Below are 10,747 nucleotides of genomic sequence, written 5' to 3' on the forward strand. Positions count from 1 at the left end.
AAGTGCAAGGTTAAACATATCGCATATCCAATATCGTGTTTTCTTGCTTGTCCATTTAATCATTTCAGCCTTGACACCTTGAAGGTCATCTGCCTTGCGAGTAGCAAGTTTCTCAAGCACGCGGCATACATCTTCAATGGTAAAGAAGGGAGACATAAACGGAAGGGAGCTACAACACTCCATCTTATCAACATTAGAACTTCGATTATACATGTATGAGTCATCCATTCTTCTTGAGACATGCGGCATGTCTACTTGTTGTGTGTCGTGTTGTAGCAGATCTCTATCCATATTCAAGCAAGCATAAAAGTTGGAGTCATAGTGAGGAATGTAGCAACCGGCCACAAACATGACTTGACCATTTGGTGGGCTGATTTTCAGCCATAAGTAGCGTTTATACTTATCTTCTTTGACAATGGAAACATCTTTCAAACCCTTTTTGGTCATACATGCTACGCCTCCTTGGCCTCTTCGTTGCTTTGCATTTTTGGCCCACATCAAAGAATGCACATCGTATTTGTCAAATCCAAGAATTCGTTGCGCATCATGCTCCCATGTTTCGACAAGAAGTATCACATCGGAGTCATTGGTAAGCTCATCAATGCTAATTCCCGCATTCCATGGATACCCGTTACAATTCCAAAAGCTTATTCGCAAGCGTGAGTTGGTCTCATAGATCATGTGTCCCTATTTGTTGGGTGGACTTGCATCCTCCTTAAGTGGCTTTTCTTCTTGAGGTGATATCTTAACCTTCTTGCTTCTTTCCTCATATGCTTTGCGACGTACATTTTGTTGCATAATAGTGCGATCCTCATATACATTACAACCTGTTCCTTTGAGGTAGATCCAACCATTGTCAAGGATGATCTTTCTCTTTACCTCATCAGCCATGGTACATACAATAGGTCTTTCTCCCGAGCGAGGGACTCCTTGTTTTCCAACTCGATGTGCACCATAAGCCATGATTCTTGACATGCCAAAGTGTGTAGCAAAAAACTCTTCAATAGCAACTGCAAGAGATTGGGGTGTTTCCATGCTTTCCTCCTTGATTCCACGAATGACGATGTTCTTTGAGCGTTTTTGTTGTTCGTACAATTTTTGAGTGTCCACATTCTCTACATTCTTTGCTTGGACAACGGCTTGCATGATAGGAGATGTAGAAACCACATTATCCTTACATATATCAGCCCATGATTTGGATGCATTTCTCATCTCACATACATCATATCGTATTGTATCTATTGTTTCCTCTTTCAATACATGATCACTCTCAACTTTGCTCAAGCGCTCTTTCAATACATTCATGTCAACAAGAGAGCGTTTACATTCTTGAACTTCATTCTCAAGATGCATCAAGCGTGTTGTTTGCATTTCAAGAACCTTCTTGAGGTGCTCATTCTCCACAACGAGAACTCTTAAAGTACCATTCTCCATTGCAAGTGCGCGCAACTCTTCACCTTGTTTGTTGACGGTTTCTTGTAACGAGATCAAGTAAGCCATGATCATTGCTTCCGTTGTTGTAGATGATGTGGTTGGATTAGCATCCAAATTCCTTGGAGATTTTGCATCATTCTCCATGGCGAGTGTGGCTTTTCCACCCTTGCGAGTTTTGTCTGACATTGCCTTCAAGTCGGCAACAAAAACGCAAAGTTTTGACAGTTTTTTCAGTTCTGAGATGCTGTTACAGCAAAGCCTTCTATTACACAGAAAAATTCTGTCTTTACATCAATGCGTAGAGGGCTTCGTGCTCTTCGATTGAGGCTATAGATCACCTAAATCGGAGTTCGGATGAGCAAGTTATGGTCAAAAGAGTGAACTGCTGTCTACTAGGTCAAAAAACGGCTGAGAGAGAGAGAGAGAGAGAGAGAGAGAGAGAGAGAGAGAGAGAGAGCTCTTCTAGAATTGCAACTTGCAAGTGCGTAGAGAAAGAGAGAGAAGAAGTCTCTCTAATGGAATTGCTTAGTGAGGACTCCCCATAGGCCCTATAAAGGGCATTTAATTTGGAGGCCCTTCATCACTTAACACAATTGCCCACAAGTTGGCTTTGGCACATGTAGAGAAGCGCATCCCAATCGGGCATCTTACTGAAGCTGCCAATCCAGAAGGAGTATCAAGAATTTGGACGGTGGTTGGAGTGCCCTTTAAGAAAACAGATGGAGTCACCAGACTCGACGTTGTTATGCATGTTCGATGCACATCAAGAAAATCCAAAGCATGTGGGCCCCATGTCAGGCAAGTAAAGGGCCCAACAATGGTGCCTTTAGAGGGCTATGGGGGACCCCTCTATTCGCTCCACCTTGCTACAATATAACATTGCTTGCTTATATTTTATATATATATATATATATATATAGAGAGAGAGAGAGAGAGAGAGAGGGATTGAACAAGAGTCCTAGGGAACAATAGCATGAGGCTCAGGATCTATGCTACAAGTCTTTGATGATTTGAGTGCGTGCATGCGCACGCGCGCGCGCGCGCACACACACACACACACACACACACACACACACACACACACACACACACACACACAAAGTGACATTAAAAGAACAATCGCAAGTGCTCTCAAATTTGTTTATCTTTTGTGCTGTGAAATAGAATTTAGTTTCATAAGAATAAAGGCAATATTTTTTTTGGCCGCAGCAACGCACGGGTCACGTACTAGTACATACAATTCTCCCCTCTAATACTTGACTTTCATAAAACTTCATGATGAAAGCGTTTTTAATCCCGTTTCTTTTGTGCAGGTTGTAATTGCAAGAGCCCGTTTTACTTTTTAATTAAGATGATCTTTTCTCCCCGTTTAGTGTGCCTTGTTATGGTTGATGCCTTGGCTTACGTCAGGCAAGGCTAATCTTGTGATTTTTTTGGGTTTTTCTTTATATACCACGACTCACAGATTGTGAGTTTTGCAAAAAATAAAAGATGATCTTTTTTTCAATTGTTTTTTTTTTTGAAAATTTAAGAATTTGATGGGTTCGAAAGTGGTGTTCATCTTTTTACAAAGCATGAGTACTTGATTAGTGTTTGAAAGGTTGAAGGTTCATATATATTACATAGTTGACACTACATACAATGCTTCATGACTAAATAACGCACACATTTAATGAGGGGTAGGAGGGGTCCACGGCTCACAAGTCCACACATGAAAACTAGGGCGATTGCAGCCACATACGTCACATTACAACTAAACTTGGGCACAAATTAAACCCCTAAATCCGAGCAGAGCATGTTGGGTCACAATAAAATATCATAAAAACGGGGAGAGATACATCATGTGCATGCAGGTGAGGTGGTGAGCCCATGTGTCTCAAAGCGTAGACGTGAGGTTGTGGGTTCGAAACTGACTAGCGGAGCCCTCCCACACCCTCAATCTTTGCGGAGCCTAAATTTTTGTGATGACCAAGTCTAGTCTACCTCGAGATCTCGATGTGTACTTTGAAGATGCCGATTCCGTCACTCCCCCTCTTAAATCCGTTGTGTCACTTAGTCTCCAGGATAGGCTTTAAGATTGGAAGATGTGGGTGTTCCTGAGTCCTCTCCATCAAAACCAATAATAAACACCAATGCCTTGAGAATAAAACCTATGGTTTTCATACAATCTATTAATGCTCCATTTTTTTCCCCGAAAACTTGGAAAATCTACATATGAGAAATGTTAGAGGTAAATTGATTAAACTTGAAGGTTTTCGCGTAGTCTAAATTTCTCTCAATTTTGTGGGTTTTCTCACCTTCAAATTAAAATTAAGACCATTTATAGGTGGGATTACGCTAAACCTAGGTTTCTTTTGGAGCCCTGCACACTACTTCTGCCTCCTAATGCTTGCTTATAGTCACAATGTGAAACGCCCTTTCAACTTGCAAGGCTCACGTTTTCACCTCCTTAAACTTTGTGCCCCAATGGGGAAAATTCTGTCATTTCGTGTGATTGAGTGACGAGTCTACTTTTGTGGGTGTGCCCCACTTTACTATACTTGTTTGTCTCACCCACCACCATTAGAATCTACAAGTCATATGGGAAAAGTTGGCATTTCAAATGATATCAATCAATCCAACATCACGAGATCTCCGTTGAAGACTTTGTCCCCTTTACACCCTCAGGACTAAATAACATGGGGTCTTGAATGAAGACTTCGTCATGGGATCCATGTCAAGGGAGTGTGCACGCAAAAGACAAGATAAGTTCGATCGTTCAATTTTAAACGGACGTGTTCGAGTTTACATTTTTTGTCTTAATTTACTTTTTTTTGTAAGAGTTTATCATATAGGGTTTATTTCACACCTTGAGGGCAACAAAATGCATGCGTCCACGTGGTTAGCTCATCATGCTCCCATGACCAAGGTCGTGGATTCGAGTGGCGAGAGGGGCATTGACCTCACATTTTTGTTGATCGCCGATCCTCCTCGAGATGCCCACGTGCCCTGCCTGCCATCGATCCCATGATGGGGTCTTCATTGAAGACCCCATACCTTGTGCCCTTTAGTCACGTGGCCTTTACACCTTGAATTTCATCAAGGCCCTAGCATTTGTGCTCTTTACACAAGAAAGATTGCTAAAGAGACTAAAGTTTTGTAATACTCTTGTTTGAAAAGAAATTGTTGAAGTGGGGACACTTCTAACCAAAGTAAGGTTCACGTTGGCATTCTAAACTAATAGAATGAAAACAAGTCATGGAATGCAAGGATAAGATCTTTTGACAAACCAAAAACTAAAGAAGACTTCAATGCTTCACATGAAAGGTACGTTTAGTCACTATGTGACCCGCACGTTGCTACGGTTAATTAAAAGCCAAGCTTAAGTCTGTGACACTCTCTTCTCTCATCTTTCCCCAAGGTGGCAACATGTGCAATATGATAAGGTAACTATAATAACTAACTATCAATAGTGATATCTCATATAGAAAAATGGAGGAGATGACATCTAAACCTTCTCAGACGACAATCCAATGAAAATCCACCCACATCAATGTGTTTATTCTTATAGCCTTTTTGTAACATAAAGTAATTGTTGGCTGCTTTAAGTAGCTATATTGTTTCATTGAGCTGGTTATTCTTTGATGTTCATTGGTTGTCAACTTAGAGGTGATACATTTTTTTGCTCGTAGCATGACCTTATTGTTGCAGGATCTATAGATGGGATGTATAACCTTGGTGTACATGGTGAATAATTTATGAGGATTTGTAGACTTGCATATCACATAATATTCCAATCCATAATTTTTAAGATTTTGTTGTTCAATTAGCCAAGAAAGCCGATGCATGAGTTCATATCTCTCTCTCTCTCTCTCTCTCTCTCTCTCTCTCTCTCAAAGCAAAAGGGGATCTTCACATACAACATCGGTCATTACTAAGGAATACACAAAACTAAATAAAATGCCATTGTGAATTTTCTCTGACAATACTATGAAGTAATTGGCCTTGAAGATGCCTGCTTACCTAAGTCTTTGTTCACCTATGTGTTGTGTTAGGTACTGTACATATTTAATGCACCATGTGTGTGTGCATTGTAGGGGGCTTTGTTAATTGCATGGATAGGCTCTCTGGCCTTATTTACCTACCTATCATTGTTTGAAAAAGAAAAGATTCTTTCTCTCTTTATAACTTTGTATTAATAAAAATAAACGAGTGTTTCCATGATTATTTCATAATTGAAAGTTTAACTTACACGCAATGCAATCTCAAGTCATTACTACACTCAAACTTTAGCTAGGTGAACATAAGATTGAGAGTGAGGTATACGAAACATTAATGAGTTTCAACCATCCAACATTTTCATTGACTCCCCACAATCTCTTTTCCTCTCTCTAAGTAAGTAAGTAAGAGTGTGTGTGTGTGTGTGTGTGTGTGTGTGTGTGTGTGAGAGAGAGAGAGAGAGAGAGAGAGAGAGACAGAGAGAGAAAGGCAAGAAAATGAAAACTTGTGGACCTTGTGTGATGAGAGATAGTGTTGGATCTTGGTGGGTGGAACCAAGCCTAATCATATTTCACAAAATCTGAAGCTAAATGTGCTCCTAAGAAGGGAAATTGGAGCGGTGTCATCATCATCTTATTGTCCCAACACACTCTAACGAAGTAGGAGACCCATGTCTTTGAAGCATATATTTTCATACCAAGAAATTGACATTCTTTAAAAGTAATATCCCAGACTTCATCATCATGACTATACACTTACTAATTCTTTGATAATGAATGATGATATGAGAGAGTGGCAGTGAATCATGATAACCTTACTCATACTATGGTGATCTACTAAACTCACCTTCAAATTCTCGAGCCTATCTTGTCATCTGCACGGGGAGATGATCTAGTGAACTCACCTTTAAAATCTTGAGCCTATCTTATCATCTGCACTTTGCACCTAAGCAGTGATTCAATTTAGCTCCCACTCCCTTTGATATGAAACATGGTATTGGGACATTTGGGAAGTGTTCTCTATTATTGCGTATACACTATACCCCTTGTAGGTTTAGTAGGCTTAGCTTCTTACCACATTCAAACTTGCTTTCATCACATTTGTAGCCTCCCATCTACTTCATGGATGCTCAATTGTCACCCTCATCTCCATAATCCTCAAGCATCGAGAGCCATTAGTCAACCTAACATAAAGCATTTGACATGTTTTATTTGGTCCCATAGGTCATATTATCACCTTTGATGACAATACTACTGTGTGTGTGTGTGTGTGTGTGTGTATGGGAGATAGAAGTAACCTTATATATATATATTTATTATTTTTGCTTTATATGGCTATATGGGAGCATGCTCTCTCTCACTCTCTCTCTCTCTCTCTCTCTGTGACTCTCATTCAAACACACACACACACACACACACACACACACACACACACACACACACACACACACACATTATTTGGCTCTATGGGAGCTCGGAGGAGCCCTCTCTCTCTCTCTCTCTCTCTCTCTCTCTCACACACACACACACACACACACACACACACACGTATATGTTATGTATGCATCGATATATATGTATGTGTGTGTGTGTGTACACACACACACACACACACATATGTGTGTGTGTAGCTGTTCTATTATAGATCATAAGACATAATTGAACTTATCAAAAGACAACTGGCTCTAGAACAAAGGAGATGATAAGTACAAAACAATTTAGTTTTAGAATTAATTTTGTACAATGATTGTAGGAATGAAGGACCATTCCAATATACAGTTTAATAAAAGAACTTCCCAAGCAGTAGATATGTGTAATCCAGTGTTGGATAGCTTGCTAGCCACAAGAACTTTCCAAGATAAGATAGAGTCCTTACCTGCATCCATCCAAACAAGACAACATATATGTTAGCCTTGGATGTGTTTTACAGGTATCAATGGACTATACCAATTGTTATCCATGTCCATCTTACAAATTTTTTTAAAAAAACTTACAAGCTAAGTCCATATTTATGAAAAAATGTTTTCTCTTTTTTACAACAATCCCAAAGTTTTTAGTAAAGGAGTGTCATTTTGATTAGAAGGCCATCACCCCTTCTAATCCAGTGTTTTGATCCCCCCCTTTTTAAATGATTTATACTGGTTTTATCAGTTATGACAACTCCACCAAAAGAGGTTATTCTTTAAAAAAGTTCCATTTATCCTTCTTATATAGTATCAAGCATGTTTATGTTTGTTTCTAGGTCCGATACCCATCATGGTAAATGGACTCCAAATTACCCCACAATCTGTATTCAATTATTGTATCCTTCTCTTAAGCAATCCAAATAGCAAGGAGCTTTGATATAAGCCAGGCCTTGAGCCGAATCCATGAAAAAATATACCATGCTTAACATCAGCATCCAACACTACAAAAAGGAGTAACCTCTGCCCAAGAGAATGCATAAACTATAATGCATATCCAAATCCAGTTCATAAAGTAAAGACCAAGTACTGCAATAGTGTGCACTCGGGCCCAACATGCCTAAGAACCCGTTTATTTTCTTACATAATAGTGCACATTAAGACAAAAAAGCACCATCACATACGTATGTATCCATAGCCAACCAAAATCAGTGTGCACTAGGACAGAAGAACATCATCACCCATGTATGTACCCATAGCCAAGCAATATATGAGGCTTATCAAGGCTTCTTATGATAGTGCTAAAAAACCTATGTAAAAGCGATAATATCAAGTAAATCACAAGGTATTTTGATGTTCAGTAAGCCCCCGGAGTATGTCCGGCTACTACCGAAGAGTTCTTGCCAGTTACATAAAGTGGCAGCACAATCCCCCTCATATCCGAAACCTATAGTATTTATGCAGTTTAATAGCAACCCGGAAAAACCAGTGGAGGGGTAAAATAGCCATGCCCAAATACCATCACCATATATATTTTCCACCCAATCATGGACCTTAACCAGGTTATGTTTATACCGAGCTGAAACCTCATAAAGAACCACATTAGCTATAACATCATTATCAAAATGAAATTATCCTTTAAACCAGTAGATAGCATATGCAAAGTGAATGCGTATCAGATATAGCAATAGAAAGCTGTTGTTGATCCCGGCCCTAATTTGCTAAACCATGTGGTAACACCATAACCAATATGGTCAGATTAGTCAAGCGCAGAAATGTAAACTATTCATGCCCAAAAGAACATCATCTCATATACTCCTAGCCTAACCAGGTTCCCAACCAGGAGTCATTTATGTAGAGAAAAACATTATTACGAACGACCATACCAAAATAGGCAGCAACGTAAAGAAACATAGTGCATCAACATTTCCCTTAAAAAAAAATAAAAAAAATCAGCAGTCTGCAAAATCTGTATGAAAAGGCGGAGAAGCCAACCTAAGCCACCTACGTTGCAAGCTCCATTCTTCACAGTATCACAACATTTGTACTTAATGGAAGTAGAATAATCAACCAAAAGCTAAGTGAGGGGCAGAGATGCGCCCTCACCTCTCTAAATAGAGGAAGGAGGATGATCGTCCGGTCGGTGTGATGAGCAGAGTGCATGAATGCAGAGATCCCCACAGCTACACAGCAAGACCGCCAACAATAGGTAGAATGAGAGAGCCATTCAAGGCACCTTCACGGCAAGTGATACCATAGGCAGTAAAACCGCCCTACTTTGTAAAAAAACTCTTTTCCCAGAAGGGTTAATTCCCACCGTTGCCCACCTAACGTGGTGAAGCTAAAGGTATAAAACTCGGCTAATGCTAAAATGTGTGTGTGTGTGTGTGTGTGTGTGTGTGTGAGAGAGAGAGAGAGAGAGAGAGAGAGAGAGAGAGAGAGAGAGAGAGAGAGAGAGTTTGCAAAGTGTGCTCTTGATGGAAGTGCCTATCTTTTTGAGGCTGCTATTATCCTGTCTCCGTTTCGCTTACCATGGGAAATTTTTATTCCTTTACAGGAGGTTTTTCATTTGGTTTTTGGTTTTTCCAATTTGCCCATGTGGCTAGTTGTACTCAGGTCTCAGACTTCTAGGTTCTTTCTTTAGTGCCCTCAGAATCATCACCATTTGTGTTAATTCTTGGAGTTTTTTTTAAGTAATAGAAATTAGCCTCTTCTGATTGATTGAGAGAGAGAGAGAGAGAGAGAGAGAGAGAGAGAGAGAGAGATTTATTAAAGGTAGAACTTATCTTCTTCCTCTTCTCTCTCTCTCTCTCCCTCTATGTATCTATCTACGTATGTGTGGTCAACCCATTATTTCATCCCAAGGAAAATCTTGTTTATCATCTTCTACCAAAAATTGAGGATATTTTAACGTGAGCAGTTATGAGAATCAACCTCTCTCTGATCTTTTTGTCTCTCTTTCTCTCTCCCCCTATCTTCCTTTCATTGATTAGCGCCTTTTTGATCTCTCTCTCTCTCTCTCTCTCTCTCTCTCTCTCCGCACACACACATACACAGAACCTCTCTCTACTCTCTTCTTCTCATTGATCAATGCCCCTTTAATCTCTCTCTCTCTCTCTCTCTCTCACACACACACACACACACACACACACACACACACACACACACACACACACACACACACACACACACACACATGCGCATGCACGCACGTGTGTACGTGTTGAAATTGGCATATCTACCATCCTAGAAATTCACACAAGAAGATGTACTCCTGCTAAATCTGATAGTGGGATGTCCACGAAATTCCACTCTTTGCCCTCGCCCCTCCCCCCCTCTCTCTCTCTCTTTGTTCGTCGCCGGTTATTTACTTGAGTTGCATCGAGAACTACCCATGGATGGATGAGCTTAGCTAGTAAGCAGGAAATGCCTCCTCTTTGCATAAGAATATACTCAATGTTTGAGTTTTTGTTAATGCTTTTGTCATGTACTCACAATAGTCACAGTAGTCACTGATAAATTGGGGAGAAGGGACAACAAAACAGGTGCCAAATGCTCAACAATTTTTCAAGCACTTTAAGAAAGGGTATAGAAGTGTTTGTTTTGAAAATACACTTGTTTGTTTCCAAAATGCAATGGTATAGGACTACCCATGCCCTTGTGGCAAGCTGAGATGAGTAAAAGTTTGTTATTATAGTACACCTACTGTGTACTATAATAGTATAGAAGTCTCTCTTTTGAAAATACACTTGTTTGTTTCCAAAATGAAATGGTATAGGGCTACCCATGCCCTTGTGGCAAGCTACGATGAGTAAAAGTTTGTTATTATAGTACACCTACTATTATAGTACACCTACTGTGTTCTTGGTAGCCTTGGGGCGAGGACAAACGTGTATTCTAGGTTATTCTAGGTTCAACTTGAGCTTGTGGCTG

Source organism: Adiantum capillus-veneris, chromosome 20, assembly GCF_014529385.1.
Source record: "Adiantum capillus-veneris isolate H3 chromosome 20, ASM1452938v2, whole genome shotgun sequence".
NCBI lineage: Eukaryota > Viridiplantae > Streptophyta > Polypodiopsida > Polypodiales > Pteridaceae > Adiantum > Adiantum capillus-veneris.